The 17,627-nt window shown below is 39.1% G+C and overlaps 1 pseudogene; it reads left to right on the forward strand.

The window, feature by feature from the left end:
* Positions 1–5,018: 5,018 nt before the first annotated feature.
* On the forward strand, positions 5,019–6,619 carry LOC124966276 (2',5'-phosphodiesterase 12-like; annotated as a pseudogene).
* The last annotated feature ends 11,008 nt before the right edge of the window (positions 6,620–17,627 follow it).

The following is a 17,627-nucleotide window of genomic DNA, read 5'->3' on the forward strand; positions in this document are numbered from 1 at the left end:
GCAGAGCGTCTTTTCTGGGAGTTATCGACGAACCAAAACTGCCCCCCTTTACATCTAACTAACATCTGGTGCCGAAACCCGGGATGGGTGTTTTTTCCGCTGACTAAGCAAGCGGAACCCCATCGGATTGCTCCTGCGCCCGCAGATTCAGGCTCACCTTCCATTTACCTGGATGCCCAATTTTCTGCATACAACACTGGACTCCAAAATTGGTGAGTTCCCCTTAGGCAGGCCCCTGACCATTTAAACACATCTAGGCTACCCGCAGCTCCACCTGCAGTCCGCTGCAGTCCCCCTCCTTATTATAAATCGGCCAGCCCCCAACTTCCTCCGCCGGCTCGCAGCCTTTCGCTGCCTGCCCTGCGGCTTCATCTCTCGCCGCCCTGCGGCTTCACCCCTCGTGGCTCCTGCCACTCAACCGCCAAGGTGTGGGGGTACCTCCTTGGTCCTCATAATTGGTCTTAGTTGTTGGGTGGATGTCTGAATTTTATGGTGCTGTGATTCTTTCTCAGGGTTTGAAGTTCACTCACTTCTGCTGCTGCTAGTCCCTCTCGCTGCCCTGTGGCTTCCCCCCCCCACTCACGGCTCTCGCTCGAAACCCTGGCCAGGTCTTCAAACCCTCAAACCCTCTCTCGGCTTTTTTGCCCGGTGAAACAGTGATTTCAGGTGACGACCTAATCATTGTTTTTAACTTCTCGTTGCCTGGCACCGTGGATTCTGGGACGCCAAATCCACTACCCAGGTGGGTCTCAGCTTACCATGAAATTCAAAACATCCAACCCAGCAAACTCGCCCCTGAGATTAAATCATCTCAAACCCCTTCACCTATTCCCTGAATCAGAGCTAAATTGTCCTTTAGATAGTAAGTCAGAATGGTCTATTTATGACACCCTAAATTCTAGCTTTATACTAAGTAAAATTGTATGCCTAATTATGCTAGTTATAATTTAAGTACATATATGGGCAACCTGGTGAATGGAAAGGAACTTTTCCCCTTCTTGTTTTTCCTTTCTTTCTTGCTAAACCTCTCTTGGCTTCTCCCCCACCTTTTAACCTTTCTTTCCCTTCCGAGTTCACCTCATTCTGTTCCTCCTTCCACTCCTCCATTCAGCCCTCCAAGTTCCCCAACCATGCGCACACATTCTAACTCCTTTACTGGAGGAGGCTGACATGGAGGGAGTAAAACCTGAACACATTCTCTTGGCTAATTCCTTATTTTCAAATCTTTTCTTTCTTATCTTAGCTCTCCCTACAGATTCAAGAAATTAAAAGGTCCTAAGCATCAAGTCTCTGCTAGAACATATTAGCCCCTTTCAGATTCAGATCTCAGTCAAGGGTTACATTGAAATGTAAATGAAGAAAGGCTCAGTAGGAGACCAGTTTCAAACCCAAGGAAAAAAAGTGTCCATTTTAAATTTCTCCTGGGCTACAACTCAGAATTCTTTTCTGCCTTTCACCTTTACTTTCCTTCTCATTTTCTCATGCTTTAATTAATAACCATTATCATTTTTCTTCCAGGACTTTGTTTTTCTTAAATGCTGTATTTTTGAACTCACAATTTTGATCCTACAGACCTAGGTTAATGATTTTTGATCAGTTCTTTTTATCCAACTCGAGTTATTTTTGAACATCTGTTACATTGCAATGGAGATAAATATTACAAGGCCTTTGCTTTTGTGTTAAATATAAGCGCGCATAAAAATTAAATTTTTAAAAATGGATCCAAATATTTTTAATTCATGTGATTTAATGAGGTTCAATTTAAATTGGGTATATTAATAGAAGTAAAATGTCCTTAAAATTAACTCACAAGTCTCTAAGTGGTCAAACTAATAAAATATTAATGTTTATAAAATGTCTAACATCAATTTTTCTAGGAATTTTCTTCAACAGAAAAGAGACAGCAAAAACTATTGGTACACTTGTCTAATATCTTGGTTTTTCTACAATAAGATGAGTGAATTGGAGTCAACATCTATGGGATTACTCAAATGTATTAGAGACATCTGATTAATTTATAAGGTTATTCCATGGAGTAACATACTTAAAAACATTATTCTTTGTATATTAAATGTGTTCATATTTTCCAGGTATGCAAGCCTTTAAAGCAGAAAATTTATCAAGCTGCTGTTCTCCAAATTAAACTTGTCTGTAATGGTAACCCTATCATTTAATATTCTGTTATAGGACCTGTCATCATTAGGGTATATGTAAAATGACATTTAAGAAAGAGTGTAATATGCAGTAGCAAAAATGGGACTCAGCCAAAATTCAAGATAGCTATTGCACAAACTGAATGTTTTACTGTTGGTAATTCTATTTTGTATTTTCCTTGTAAACTCTAATTGTTGCCTGATCAATATTTTGCAGAAGTACTGCTTCAAGAGCAAATATCGTAAATTAACTTGGAATAGTAAGCCATCACCTATAGAACAGATAATGTAAACCCCAATTTGATAAAAGGGGGTAAATAACTGTAAAGTTATAGACATTAAAACTAAAGCCCAGTACTCTTACTTTATGACTGGTGAGACTGACTTGCTTGATGGTTAAGATCAAACTTAGAGATAGAAATTAAATACAGAGGCCAAGAAAAACTCCATATTTGGGTCTTGCCCTCAAAGTCGGCCTGAACCCAGGGAACAAGAGGACTTCTCTAAGGAGCTTTAAAACTCTGGGTCACACAATCTCCTGAGCAAGGAGATTGATGAGACTGCTAGAGAAAAAGCGACTCAGTGCATCTGCTGCAGAGGAGGGTCATGGAAAAAGGGAGACATCCCTGACGCTTTCAAGGAAAGTCACGTCATCGAAAAGACCCTGCCTAACCAATTGCACTAATGGAGCTAAAAAACTGCTCTTAAGTTCTCTATGAGTGACCCCTGTGGAAACTTAGCTGACTCTTTAACAGACAGGAACAGGTCACTTTGACCAGTTTGATCTTAAACACCTAGCAAATCAGTTAAAACCAAAGTATAGCCATTCTTGGGCATTTAAAAATAATAGTAACTATCAAGAAAAACTGCTAGAGTCAGAAGTTTTTAGTCAGTTTAAGGCCTACAGACACAAATAGGCTTAATCTATGTTTGCTAGTACTAAATGTTGTGTTCACATTCCTGATGACCTAGACAATGTTGAAACTCCCAAATGAAGGCCTGTCCTCTCCAGCCTTTGCTAGGCCTTGTTATGGGAACAACTTCTCAGTTCTTCCACCCCCTGTCTTTTATTTCCATGTCAATTAATCAACTTGTATTGCAGAAATATCAAGATCTCACAAAAATTGGAGCCTGGCTGCAGATGTGCCTCCAGAGAAACTATCAAGTCTCCAGTTCTTCCTGTCACAATGATACCAGCTCTACGTCCACACCCCAGCAGGAAGTAATTACAGAAGACTGACCTTCATCCATGTACCCCCAATTTTTTTTTTTTTTTTTATAAAAAAGGAAATGGGGGAATGTTAGATATAAAGCCACCTTTTTCTCTCCCGCTACAGGCATCACCTGTCAATCTGTGTTAAGTCCGCCTCTCCCGTTACAGGAATTTCCGGCTTGTCGCTGTAACCTTCCTGCCCCCCCCCACATTACGTTCCAATATGTCATTGGTCCATCAGTCAGTCTGTAATAATTCTCCTCCGTGATTGGTTCCTCCCAGCCCGCGAAATTCCAATACAAGGAACCCTACGCCATCTTTCCTCTCTTTCCCTTTCCTCTTTCCCCCGAGCGGACACGTTTTGTCCGCTTGAATAAAAGTTCCTTGTGTGAGACCTGTATCTGCAGAGCGTCTTTTCTGGGAGTTATCGACGAACCAAAACTGCCCCCCTTTACATCTAACTAACAACTTTCACTCATCATAGGACTTGTATACTCTAGGGCTTCTGCAGAATTTTCCTGACCATCCTTATAAGTTTATTTCTTTATACAAACTTTAGAATGAGATTGTTTAGTATAAAAGACCAATTTTTTATTTTTACAAGAATTACATTAAATTTATAGGCATAGTTAATGAATAACAACTAAATAAATAATATATGTGAAAAATAAGTACATAAAACTTATACTATTGAGACTGAGAATGGGGTTTGCACTGTCATTTAAATCTCCCACCATCTAACTCTTTAGAAATTGAAAATTGTTTGCATAGGTTCTACAATTTTTTGTTAGGCTTATTCTGAGTTATATTACCATTATTATTATTATGGGGGGGTACTGGGGATTGAACTCAGGGGCACTTGACCACTGAGCCACATCCCCAGTCGTGTTTCTTATTTGATTTAGAGACAGAGTCTCACTGAGTTGCTTAGAGCCTTTCTTTTGATGAGGTTGGTGTTGAATTCATGATCCTCCTGCCTCAGCCTCCCAAGTCACTGGGATTACAGGTGTGCCCAGTTTACCATTATTTTTTTCTATTTAAAATGTAATTTTTATTTATTTTTTAATTAGTGATTGGCATTGACCATTTAAAGGCTTTTGATCTATATTTTCAAATTGGGTAATAGAACAGTTATATAATCACATGTTCACTACTTTAAGACTGTACTCAAGCAGCTATCTTAATGTGGGTTAAGAGAAATGCATTAGTCCCATGTTCTAACTCCTTCAAAAATATTAGTATTAACGTAAAAGCCCAGAACTTTTCACCATGGTCTGTGGGGTCCTACTTCTATATCATCTCGCCTTGCCTGATGCGCTCATGTGGACTTGCAAACCTTCTTTATCTCCTTACTTACTTTCTTTATTAGGTACCAGGGATTGAACATAGGGGCGCTTAACCACTGAGCCACATCCCCAGTCCATTTTCTGTGTTTTATTTAGATATGAGGTCTTGCTAAGTTGCTTTAGGGCCTCTCTTAAGTTGCTGAGGCTGGCTTTGAACTTCAAATCCTCCTGCCTCAGTCTCCAGAGCCGCTGTACTTATTTTCTCTTTAAAATAGTATTTAACAGTTTGTGAGGCTTCTCTGTCTCCACTTGACACCAGGCGTCTGCATGACTGCTGGTCTTGTCGCCCTCTGGGTTGCCAGGTTCATGTGGAGGCTCCCAGGTGCCCGCCCCGCACTTGATGGGGTTCTGAGGGCAGTGGAGCATCGCAGCCCGACTGAGGCGGCTACTGAAACCGCGGCTGGTGCGATGCAGCGCGCTGGAGTGCTCTGTGTGTCCTCGGAGTCCAGGCTGAGCTTGTGGTTTGCACAGGCGAAGGCAGCCACAAGCACATGCACGCGACCAGAGCGAGCCGCCGAGTCCTGCGCAGGATCGCTACCAACGCCCTCGGGACCATGCTAAGGCAGCCCCTGGTAAAAGGAGACCCAGCTAAAAGGAACAGGAGGAACCGGCCTGCCCCAAGCAGGCCGAGTCGCGGCCTGTGCAGGGTCTGGGTCGGAGATCTCGGCAGCTCGCGAGCCCCTGGTGAAGCTATACCACCGAGAGGAGGCAGTGGTTGAGCAAGTGCTTAACGTGGACGCCTGGCCTGAACGCGCGGTGCTGTAGATGGGTGATGTCAGGGACAAGGTGGAGCACAACTCGCCCGCCTGCAGCAACGGAAGCTTGGTGTCCGGTGGAGGCCGGGCCTGGTACTTGCACTTTTGACCATCTGCATCTCTGCACCAAGAAAGTGATAGAGGACGCTCTCATCCGCACTGTCTCCTGGACTGTCCTGTACTGTGCGGGCTATACCCTGGAGCTTGACTCCCGCCATAATCTTATCCAGAAGGAACCCACAGGCTACAACACCAACCTCATCTGCTTGCAGGAGGTTGACTGCATGGTGTTTTCCGACAACTTGGTACCTGTACTCCATGGTTCGGGCTGGAGCGTGTGTTTTGAATCAAGCAGCAGGAAGGAAGGCCTGTGAACTTTCTACCGGAAGTCAAAGTTCAGCCTCCTTAGCCAGCATGACATTTCTTTCCAAAGAACCCTGAAGTCTGACTCATTTCACAAAGAACTACTGGAGAAACTAGTTTTGTACCCATTGGCACAGAAGAGAGTGCTCCAGAGATCTTCTGTCCTTCAAGTTTCGGTTCCTCAGTCTACATAGGGCTCTTCTAAAAAAAAAAAAAAAAAAAAAAAAAAAAATATGTTGCCCAGTGGCTCGGGCCGACACAGGAGGATCCTGAGTTCAAAGTCAGCCTCAGCAAAAGCGAGGTGCTAAGCAACTCAGTGAGACCCTGTCTCTAAATAAAATTAGGGCTGGGGATATGGCTCAGTGGTGGAGTGCCCTTGAATTCAATCTCTGGTAACCCCCACCAAAAAAAAAAATGGATAGGTATTGCTAGTACCCATCTCTACTGGCATCCAAAAGGTGGATACATTCGTCTCATTCAAATGGTAGTAGCTTTGGCTCACATTAGACATGTCTCAGTGATCTGTACCCTGACATACAAGTTTATTTTGTGGGGATTTTAATAGTATACCATCAACAGGAATGTATCATTTTGTCATCGTTGGCAACATTCCAGAGGATCATGAAGACTAGGCTTCCAATGGGGAAGAGGAAAGATGCAACATGTCTCTAACATTTCTTCAAACTGAAAAGCACTTGTGGTGAACCTGCTTACACAAATTATGTTGGTTGCTTTCATCGATGTCTAGATTACATTTTCATTGAGTTACACGCTTTAGAGGTTGAATAGTGGATTCCATTACTAGTCATGATGAAGTTACCACCCACTAGGCCTTACCTAGTATTTCCCATCCTTCTGATCCCATAGCACTTGTATGTGTTCTGAAATGGAAATAGATTTCTGTTTAATGGAATTTAAGTCTAAACAAGGAAGTTAGTTACTTTGTAGAAAATTTGATATGAATCAAAACTTACATGTAACTTTCAAAGAGGAATTCTAGACTCCATGGTGAAATTTTCTGTTCACTGCCTACTAGCTATGTTCCAGATGCCTTTGTTACAAGATTATATATGTTTGCATCATATATAGTCTTTTTACCCCTGCACTGGAGGAAAAACAAATAAATATATGGGAAAAAAGGAAGTTAAAATATTGTGTCCATTTTTATAAATGATTTTTAAGGTAGTAATAAAGAATTTTTAAGTACCATTTGAATGATCTTTTAATTATTTTTTCATGATACACATTTCAGATTGAATCATATTTATATAATTGAGTGAAAAAATGCATACAGGTTAAGGTTAAAGACCTAAATTCTGACACAGTAGGGTCTACCTCTACCTCAATTTGGTCAGCAGTTTGTTATAATTTCAGAGTTTTAACAAAAGATTAAAATTTTTATTGTTGATTGCTTCTCCATTTTTTCTTTTTCCTTTTTTCTCAGTACTAGGGTTCAAACCCAGAGCTTCCCACACAATAAGCAAGTGCTCTGTCACTGAGCTACATCCCCATCCTTTTTTATTTTATTTTGAGACAGGGTCTCTAAGTTGCCCAGGCTGGCCTTGAATTTGGGATGCTCCTGTCTCAGCCTTCCAAGTAACTAGGATTATAGGCATGCACCACTGCAACCAGCTTCCATTTTTCTGCTAACAAAATGTCATCATTATCTTTAATATTTTTGTTGTTAATGAATGGTAAAAATGAACATAATGGATGTAAGCACAATTTAGTATTCAAAGTGAATAGCAACATTCGATCCCATTTTCTTTAATTGCTCTGGCCCATGAAAAATCTTAGACAACAGAGTATTTGACCATGTGATATTAGAGAATACAGCACAATATTATTTTTGAGAAAGTGCTTACTGATATGGGCTTGAAACTTTGGATAAATTCATTCAGTATTTCTATGCCAGAAGTATTTTCAAAATTGTCAGGTTTGATAAATAGGGAAAAGTGGAGTAGTTTGACTTTTGAGTATATCTGAAATAAGAAACTATTATTTTTATAGATGAGCATTATAATTTGAGTTACAGAACAACACTTTATATAATTTATTGTAAAAGAAGATTTAAATAGGAAGCCAAATTCTTTAAGATTAGAAATTACAAGCAGTTATATTGATTAGTGTGCAGCCTATTGGTAACCAAGTTATACTAACTCATTTATCACCATACCTTATTTGTAATGCTTAAACTGTTGCTTTTTTAATGTTCATGATAAATATAGTGTTCTCTCATATTTCTGCATTTAATTTTTAGCTCAGGTGTTACAAGCCTACTCACCTCAAGAAGAGCTCTGATTTTCTAGTCATGAAAACCCTTGTTTCAGATTCTTTTATCTCTGAACCCAATACCATAAGAACTTTCCTCTTTTGATAATGTACTCTGTGTGTTCATATTCTGCTCACTATCAGATGTATTGTTAACTTTTAGTTTAGTAAGTTTGAGAATGAAAGGGTTTTACCTGCACTTCAGATCAAACCTTGAAGTATTTAAAGTACTTGAAGGGAAAACACAAGACAGTATCTTGTGATCTTATTTAGAAACAGCTATAAATGAAAAAAAATTGATGCTACCAACTTGCGCCTTCCTAAATACCATTTTCAAGAGTATTTTAACAGCAGTTTATAAATATGCAAATAAAGTCAGAATATGATTCTTTTGCAAAATACTTTTTCTTCCTTTAAAAAATTTGTTTTTGGTCTGCTTCCAAATACACTTGTTGACAAACCCATATAGTAACTTAAGAGAAAACAAGTTTCCCAGCAAAATGTTAAAAACAATTTTGTAAGAAAAAATTGTAATGTGATATAATTACTCATGTTGATGAAAGGAGCACACAGGTCCTATATTATACAACTCCTGGCTAGAGTGAAATCTAGTCAGAAAAACTTGTAAGCACTTAACCAAACATTCTATATCCTAAATCCCTAAATTTGGTATTTCCTGACTAAACAGTATAATCAGATTATATATAGATATCTCAAGATGTTAGGACAATGGAATGTTATTTTCAAGTGCTCTACTCTAGTCAGATCTGTACACAGATATGTTAGAATGATTGGAGTCCCAAGGTAGGCAACGCTAAGAAAATTATTATAGGTAACATACCAAAATCTCCTGTACTCACAAGTTAGGATAAAGTGTCATTCGGAAATGTTTAAAACTATCTTTGTGATTGAATTTTTCTATTACATTTGTTATTTTCAGTACATTTAGTTGTAATAAATATGGAAGTCTAGCAACTTTTTGTGACAAGTCACATTTTATGATGTCATAAGTTCCTGCTGCAGCAATTAACATTTCAAAAATTTATAGGTATAAATGAGGACAAATATTTTGAGACATGTTATTCTGTTAAAATGAACTCTTGCACAGTTGCCAACTATAGCAAATATATACATTGAGAGTTCATAATTCATTAGCAAACAATTTCTGGGTACAATGTGGGTTGTGTTTAAATTTTGAATACTAAAATTAGCTGTTTCCAATTTCTGAAAAGGAAAAACAAGCAGTATATGAAACTCTATGTATTTTATTTATGTCATCTCTCCTACTAGAATACCTGTTTCACATAGGCAGATTTTCTCTTTTGTTTACAGTTATATCAAGCATGCATCATAGTGTCCTGAACACACAAATGCCTAATGGTGGTGGAAAGAACAAATACTGTCAGTGTATGAAGGTTCCATCTTATTGTCCTGTTACTTCATGAATTTGCAAAGGGATCACAGCTCAGTTTTGGTCAGGCTCCATGTACTACTTCAGAAGGAAGGGCTCTGAGCCTAGAAAGGAGGAAAAAAAGATGGTGCAAATGAATTACTGGTAGAGAATGGTGTCACATATGCACAGGAGATCCATAGATGTCAGGGGGTCCCTGCTAAACCATTTCCTTTTCTCTGTCCCCAGGAAGCAAATCTCTGGGTACAGAACCAGTGCACAACATCTGTGTTGCTGAATAAAGCCATTGTGGCTTCCCAGAAGGGAGAGAAACACTTCTGAGCTGTGAGAGGCCAGCCGTGAAATGGAAGCCAAGTAGCCCTCCTCTTCCTTCCTCCCTAGTATGACAGAAAGTGGTCCTGAAGATCTTAGAGAAGGACTGATAAATTTCCTTTTGGGCTCTCATCCAGGGACAGAAACCATCAGTTAGGAGAGGCATTACTAACTAATGAATCGGATTTCCAGTAATGAGTTACAGTATTTCCTAAAGAGCTACTTCTCAGGCCCTTCAAGGAAAAATAATGATTAAATGCTGGATGCTACATACAGTGTCTGTTTTTATTAGCTCCTGAGTTAAGTCTAAGCTATCGCTATGTCCTACATTGAAACCAAGGCCTCACTCATGCTAGGCAAGCGCTCTGCCACTGAGCTAGATTCCAGCCCTTAACTTTTGATTGCAGTGTAGGATGGTGATTCTCTGAAGCTGAAGTAGTGTGGGGAGAAGTAATCTGAGGCTGTGAATCAATACCTGGTTATCAGAAACTGGAGAGAAAGTGAATTTTCTGGACTGCAGATCTTCTTGGAAGTGCAGGGAGACTAATTTGCTCTCCTCTCTCTTTTTTCTTCATCTTCCACCTACTCCTTACCTTTGCTCACTCCTGACACATCCAACTAATTGAGACAAACTTCCCTGGCCCTCAATTAGTCTCCTGTGCCTGATTGGAGCATATGATCTCCATCAAAAGTCTTAGGGAGGGAAAAATGGTTGAAAACCACTGATTGGTCAATCTTATTTATTTATTTTTTTAAACTTGCAGTTCTAGGCTCCTTGCTGGGAACTGGGAGCTACCAAGACTAAAACAAATCTGTAAATGACTCTTGAATGGGTCACTCCTGCTGGGAAGAAATGGGCCCTAGCTTTTTCCTTCTATTAGCATTGAATCTTGTTTCCTCTATTTTACGGAGTGAAAATGTTTTATTTTTTCTTTAGATTCTGGGCTGCATCCTGATGTGTATGTTTTATAATGATTTTGGTTGTGAATCTCATATGGCATTTAAGACATCCTCTGTTCACTGTGCACCGCTTCAAATATCTTTGTACATTATGACATTTATTTTCCTCTTGAGGGTATCTTTTAAAAATGGGATTACTGAATCAGAAAGAATTAGAAGAAATCTTTTTATATACTGTGAACATTGTTTTCTGAAAAACATCATTTTTTGATGCCACTAGCAATATTCTTGTTTCCAAATGACCTATGATCATTGCATTTTATCCCTTACATTATTTTTTTAATTTAACTTCATTGTGCCTAGGAAAATACTGATGTGTAAATATACATGCTTTTCCTCTTGTTCCTCTTTCTAAGTAGAATTCTTTGCTCGCTCTGCTCAATGTCTGGACCTGATCAACATAACAGGAAGAGAACTAGAAGCAATTGAATGCAGTGATTGATTTCCTTGAGAAAGGGTACAGAGATAATGGCGAAAGAAAAAAAATTCTAAACAAAAGAGCGAAGTTGGTTGGAGATAGAAGAGGTGATGGGAAAAGAGAGCTAGGGGAACTAGAAGTATTTGAAGAGCTTTTTGAGTGTTGGAGGGAATAGTTGCTGTGCTGAGTGCAATTTTGAGAGAGAAAGAAAAAGAAAAGGGATACCAAGGAAATTTGGCATTGTATTATGTGATGCAATTTCTACCTTTTTTAATATAGTTAGGGAAGAGATATCCTTCACCATGACTACTGTGGTCTCTTGTTTATATATAAATAAGGAATATATACCCATCATATTGTGATGGTCTTCAAAATACCCTCTCAAAGTTGAAGAGATGTTGTGGAGAAAACTGTGAGCCCTTGGTAATACCCATGGAAGAAACAAAGCAGTATAGACCTGGACATAGTTGATGGAGAGTTAGGGTTGTACTGCTAGGTGAGTTCATTGATACCAAGAGAAATAACAACCTCTACAGGTCAGACTTTTTGTATTTAAACTCAACTTCCATGGATATCCAATTTTGTAATGAATTCAATCTTTTCTAGAAGGAGGTAGGTACTGGGTATCTGTGATATTGTGAAATATACTTGTGGTATTTGCCCTCGCTTCCTGACATACACCTCATTGACGTCTCTGAAGTTATAGTGTCTTTCCATATGTTAATGAGTTGCTGTCTGGGAGCGCTAGGTAGCTTCATGTTGGGGCAGATTATCTGAAATACCGAGGCAAGATTATAGGTTGAGATTTTCAGTTCCTCAGCCCAACCTCAGGGGATAGGAGAGGGACTACAGGTTAAGGTAATCACTAATGGCCAATGATTAAGTCAGTCATGCTTATGTAAGGAAATCACCATAAACCCCTAAAAGGACAGAGTTCAGAGAACTTCTGCTTAGCTAAGCACATGGAGTCTCCCAGAGAGTGGCACACCTGGAGAAAGCTGTGCTTCTTTTCCCACACCTTGACTGTGCATCTCTTCATCTGTATCCTTTGTAATATCCTTTATGATAAAATGGCAAATTTAAGTGTTCCCTGAATTCTGTGAACACCTCAAGAAAATTAATTAAACCCAAGGAGGAAAACCTGATTTATAGTCAAGTGGTTAGAAGCACAGACAAAATGACCTAGGGCTTGTAATTGTTATCTCAAATGTGTGTGTGGCAGTCTTGGGGACTGAACCTTCAACCCTGAGATCTGACAGCATCTCCAGATGGGCAGTATCAGAACTGAATTGGATTAGAGAATACTTAGCTAATGTCTGCTGCTATAGTATTGCTTGCTTGTTTGTGGAGAGAAATCCCTACACCTTTTAGGGTCATAGAAGCCTTCTGTATGGATTGAAGGGTGAAAACAGAGAGAAAACAGACTGCATTCCCAACATGGTAGTCCTTTGCCCTACCCCGACAGCTAAGACAAGTCCCTCTGGGGGACTGAATGACTGTTGTGAGGAGCATCAATAAATAAAGTTTGGAACTATAATTAGGGGTCATGTGTTACCATAAACCAGAGAAGCTCAGGGAAAGTGTAGTAGAAAAGGTGGAAGAAGGTCACTGTTGTGAGCATGCCCTTGAGGTCGACAGATTGGCCAGCCTGGGAATATTGGGGATTAAGTTCATCCTCCAAGGTTCTGTTGGGGCCTGCAATGTCTCCACCAGTGTCACAGACTTGGTAACAAAACCAGGCCTTCACAAGATGTGGGAGGGTGGGGATAGCTTAGCACTGGTCTTAGATACGGAGAAGAGTGACATCTGGTGGCACACATTAAGAATAAAGCTCTGCGAACACGCCATCTTGGTAAGTACAGAACAGATCTCATTCATGTGACAGCAGCCAGATACTCCGGTTAATGTATTTTTCCATCAAGACTGTTACAAATTTACAAAAATCTAAAGTTTTCTAAAGCAAATTTGGCAGACGTTTCTAGGCCAAGTCAGTCAAAATGACAGCAAAATGAAGCAGAAACGAGGTGAACCCACTAAGAGCAAGATAATATCAAAGATGAGGATGAAATTAGAAGTTGAAGGGACCCCAAGTGATTCAGTTTGATTTTGAAAAAAATGACAATAATTTCAATGGGTAAAAAGTTAGCAGGGATAGAAATTAATGTGCTAACTATTCAGCATTTCCTTCATCCTTGCTTTTTACAGAGAATTCCTTTGTTTTCATTGTTCAGTAAAGCTGATCACTATGATCTAAGAAGAGTTTCAATGTGAGCTTTGGAATGTACTTGAGGGTGGCACAGGGACATGCACAGGATTTCAGATGCTTATGGCATGAAAGTTTTCAATGTGTTGAGTGACAACAAAACAAAATACAATACTAAAAAATTAAGTTTATGTTAATGAACATTTAATAAGTATTTATAAAGGGTGATTTTTATAACTTAGTTAATTAAATTTCCTGGACATCTTCCAATTGTATTTATAAATTTAATGTACCATATTTGATTTCTTCACCAGCAAATTGTTTAACAGATCTTCTCATGTGTTTAAGTAATCACAATTCAAAGAAATTGCATTTATATAGTGACTATTAAGTTTTTCTCATGATGTTTGTAAACAGTAAAATTCTCTTTATAACTTTCAACTTAAAAATTACAATTCTGTTGGACAAATTTCCCTGCATCTATGTCCTCGCTTAGTTTACTTAATTGCTCAAGAGAATAGGTGATTGTGCTGTGAATTCCTATAAATCAATGATGACAAAGATATTTAGAGCATCATTCAGATGGACTGGTAGAATACCATGCTACTATATAGTGCGTGCTCCATGTTTACCCAGAGAAGTTTTCTATCTGAGTTTTGGAGCTTTGACTCTGTTATGATATGTATTTCTCCAAGGGTCCTTTGACTTTCTGTTGTGCAAAGCATCTAACAAGTTGGTTGCTATGCATAGCGGTGGGCATTTTTATAAATGCAGAGATAAGGTTTCTGCCCTTAACTGAATTTGGTTATTCTGTGGCTTCTGTTCTTTGTGATATTAAACAGAAAAAAAAAATAAGAACTTGTATAAATTACTAAATGAAGAGGAAAACGAGAACCACAATTGAAGGGCAAAATAAAAAATAGGAGCCATCATTTCAATATCAGATTAAACCCATGGAATATTAAAGAAAATATGCTCCCTTAAGAAATATGCCAATTTAGAGTATTTGGGTCTGTTTCCTTCCAGTATAACGGAAATTTCTTCCTAATTAGGAAACTTTTGGAGAATCATGTATAAAACACATATTGGAACTCAAATAAATATTGACTTTTTTCTTTTAAAAACCTTCCAGAATTCTTTCTTTCCCTCAGTGCTGGAGATTAAATCCAAGGCACACACTAGGCACTTAACACTAAGCCCCCAGTCCCACAATTCTAAATCATGTGTTTATTAGACATTTTAGACCTAGAACTTCATTTCTAATTTATTAAGTACTCAAATATGCCAAATACTCTTAACTATGTATTCAAAATATTAAATATACAAAATATTTCACCAGTAGATAAATATTAATAACATGTATATTCTTTATTATCCCAATTCTTACTTCTGTCTTCATTGAACTAAAGTCTCTTCATCATTAAAGAAACAATTTTTTTGCATTTTGGTGTAATTTAGAGTTACTAAATATTAGGAATTTGCTTGATCGGTATTTACAGAGACCTAGAATAATGATGGCTTAAAAATGTTAGACATGTGCCACTTGCCGACGACCAGCGGGACAAACACACATACTCTTCAGAAGTTCATGAAGCAGCTTCCGCTTTATTCAGATAACACCCTCAATATATAAGCAGTCTCATGCATAAGCAATTGTAACCAGATATGTCCATCCAATCCTATTAAAGGTCAAGCAATCACAAGCTCAAGCATACATGTAAGATATATCTGTCCACATGCTAGGCGGCTGAACTAATTATCATACAGCCAATGGAAAACGCTTCCTGTTTTTCTCAAGGCGCATTCAGCACGCTGTTTGGCTCTCTTCCAGTCGCCATCTTAGATGCATGTGGTGTAACCCTGGGCCCCGGGTCTCCACTGCCACAGACATGTGTTTTACTTTCACTTAAATACATCTGTTTCTGCAAAGATTAAATCTTTTCAGAGAGGTTCACAAAATCTGTTTGGTCATGCAGGTCCCTTCCACTTTAAGGCCCACCCTTCATCTGTGATATTATCTACCTTCTGCATTTGACATCTGTCTCTTTAATATTCTGGGCTCCTCTTGGTTTTCTGTTGTGTCATACTCAGCACATGGCTTCCAACCTAAAGATTGTCTCAAGATTGTCACTATGACATTCTCATTACAGGCAGAAGAAGGAAGACCAGAAAAGTTTCCAAGTTGAGTCAGACTAATCCCTTTCTTTCAAGGGATTTTCCCAGAAGTACCACCCATCAGTTTCTATCTATATACCATTGCTGAGAGCATAGTCATGTAGATACTCCTATCTGCAAAGGGGTGGAGTGAAATCTGGTCACATTGCTGCTCCCTGATGTTATTCCATAAGCCAGGGAGACTGCCTGAAGGGCAACCAGCAGTCTCTCATACCATGCTAAGCACCATGGCTTTCCTGTGCCAGTGGACCAATGTTGCATATAAACAAGAGATTTTGGCTGAAGCCTGAGTCTAGAGCTACAGACCTGTAGGATATTTTTTTTTCCAAATCCTGAAAGTAAGTCAAATCCTGTTTTATAGTTTTCACACCAACAGAGACCCCAAATCCACGTCCTATAAGTGAGACGGTTTTACAGCTCACTGTCCTTGGATTCAAATTACATCTTAACAAAATTCCAAGTCTGGTTTGATGTTATGACCATCCCTCACCAATCCTCTACCAGACCTCTTTGCTAGTAGAGTCTATTCAACTAATTACATTCCATTTTCTTCATATTTTTAGTTGGCAGGTGCATAGCTGTCATAGATATTGGCAGAGCATATGACTGTATCTTCCAGATCTGAAGACACAGCTTCTGGGGGCTTCCAAATGAAGAGAGGACAATTGAAGGCACACAAGGACATGATATAGAAGACTGGAAGGTAGGAAGGTGGGCAAGAGAAGTAAGGAGATTTGGACTGGAAATCTGTAGTGAGATCAGGAAACTGAAAACTTGGGAAAAAACAAAAGAGATTTGAAGCAAATAAGTACTATGATGAGAGATCTTTGGTAAGAGAGTCTCTCAAAGAGAACTTTAGAAGGTTTTCCTGTGTGCTGTGTATTGCACTCTGTCACATTTTACCACTCCTCCCCTTTGCCACCTCCTCTAGAGCCAGTCTTAAAGATCTGTCACTGATGGATACTTCTGAGGGTTGCTTACTTGTACTTTTTCAAGGAGCTTCCTTGTAAAACTGGTTTTGATGAGAAAGCCAAGACCTAGGTAATCGGGGTTCAGTTACTTCATGACCTGTGGTACCCAATATCTGCCCTGCTGAATTGAGAACACAGTTGGGTCTGGTGGGCTCTACACAACCTCCAGTTAACTTACAGGAAATAAATACAAGGCTTGTGTCTATTTCTTTTCTAGAACTCTGGGCAGCAAGAGACAGACAGAAGTTCTCCATTTTACCAAGGCATAGTAGGTTAGAGATAGTGCTGTGGGGACATCAAAGAACAAAGAGTCCATTAGCCAGCAAACATTTATTAGACAAATATTGCAAGTATTATTCTATGTACTGAAAGAAAAATGGTGAGCAAATAGATAGAATCCCTCCCCTCAGGAATTTTATTTAGTGAGACTGTGGCAGCCTTATCAGGTCTCCTGCAGGGGCCACATTTAGAACAAGGAAGCAAATTTAATGGAATGAAGACCTGAGACCTGCAGGAATCCCGGTCACCTTAACAAACGTCAGCATGGAGGGATGATTTTGCTGCAAGTCAGATGCCATGATCCAGAAGGCTCCATGGATAGAGAGTGACTGCTGAAGACCAGGTCCATGATTTGTGCCCTTCTGTATTGCTAAATGTCCCAATCTTGAAGTCATCCTCAGGAATAAGTGAGAATGGAAACTACTGGGTTAAGCAAGAAAACTAAGATATAGCTGAAATTAACCTGAATTGGAAGAGTTAAAGTCTATTTACTTATTTGTCAATAGGCCAAATGTAAATCAGAAATAGAAATTACCTTATAAAAATACTAAGAAAGTTATCATTCTTGAACACTTTCATATATTTTTACCCAGGGCATCTGATTACAAATCTAATTAGACAGGGATCTTCTAGAATAACTTTGAGGTCAGTATACTGCATGGTAATTAAGATTATTTGGATTAGCATTAACATATATTCTAAGATATATTGATTTTTATTTTTTTTGCTGTGTGGGGATAGAACTCAATCCTTTCATGCTGGGTAGCACTCCACTACTGAGATGCACCCCCAGGCCC

This window comes from Sciurus carolinensis, chromosome 1 (genome assembly GCF_902686445.1).
Source record: "Sciurus carolinensis chromosome 1, mSciCar1.2, whole genome shotgun sequence".
Taxonomy (NCBI): Eukaryota; Metazoa; Chordata; class Mammalia; order Rodentia; family Sciuridae; genus Sciurus; species Sciurus carolinensis.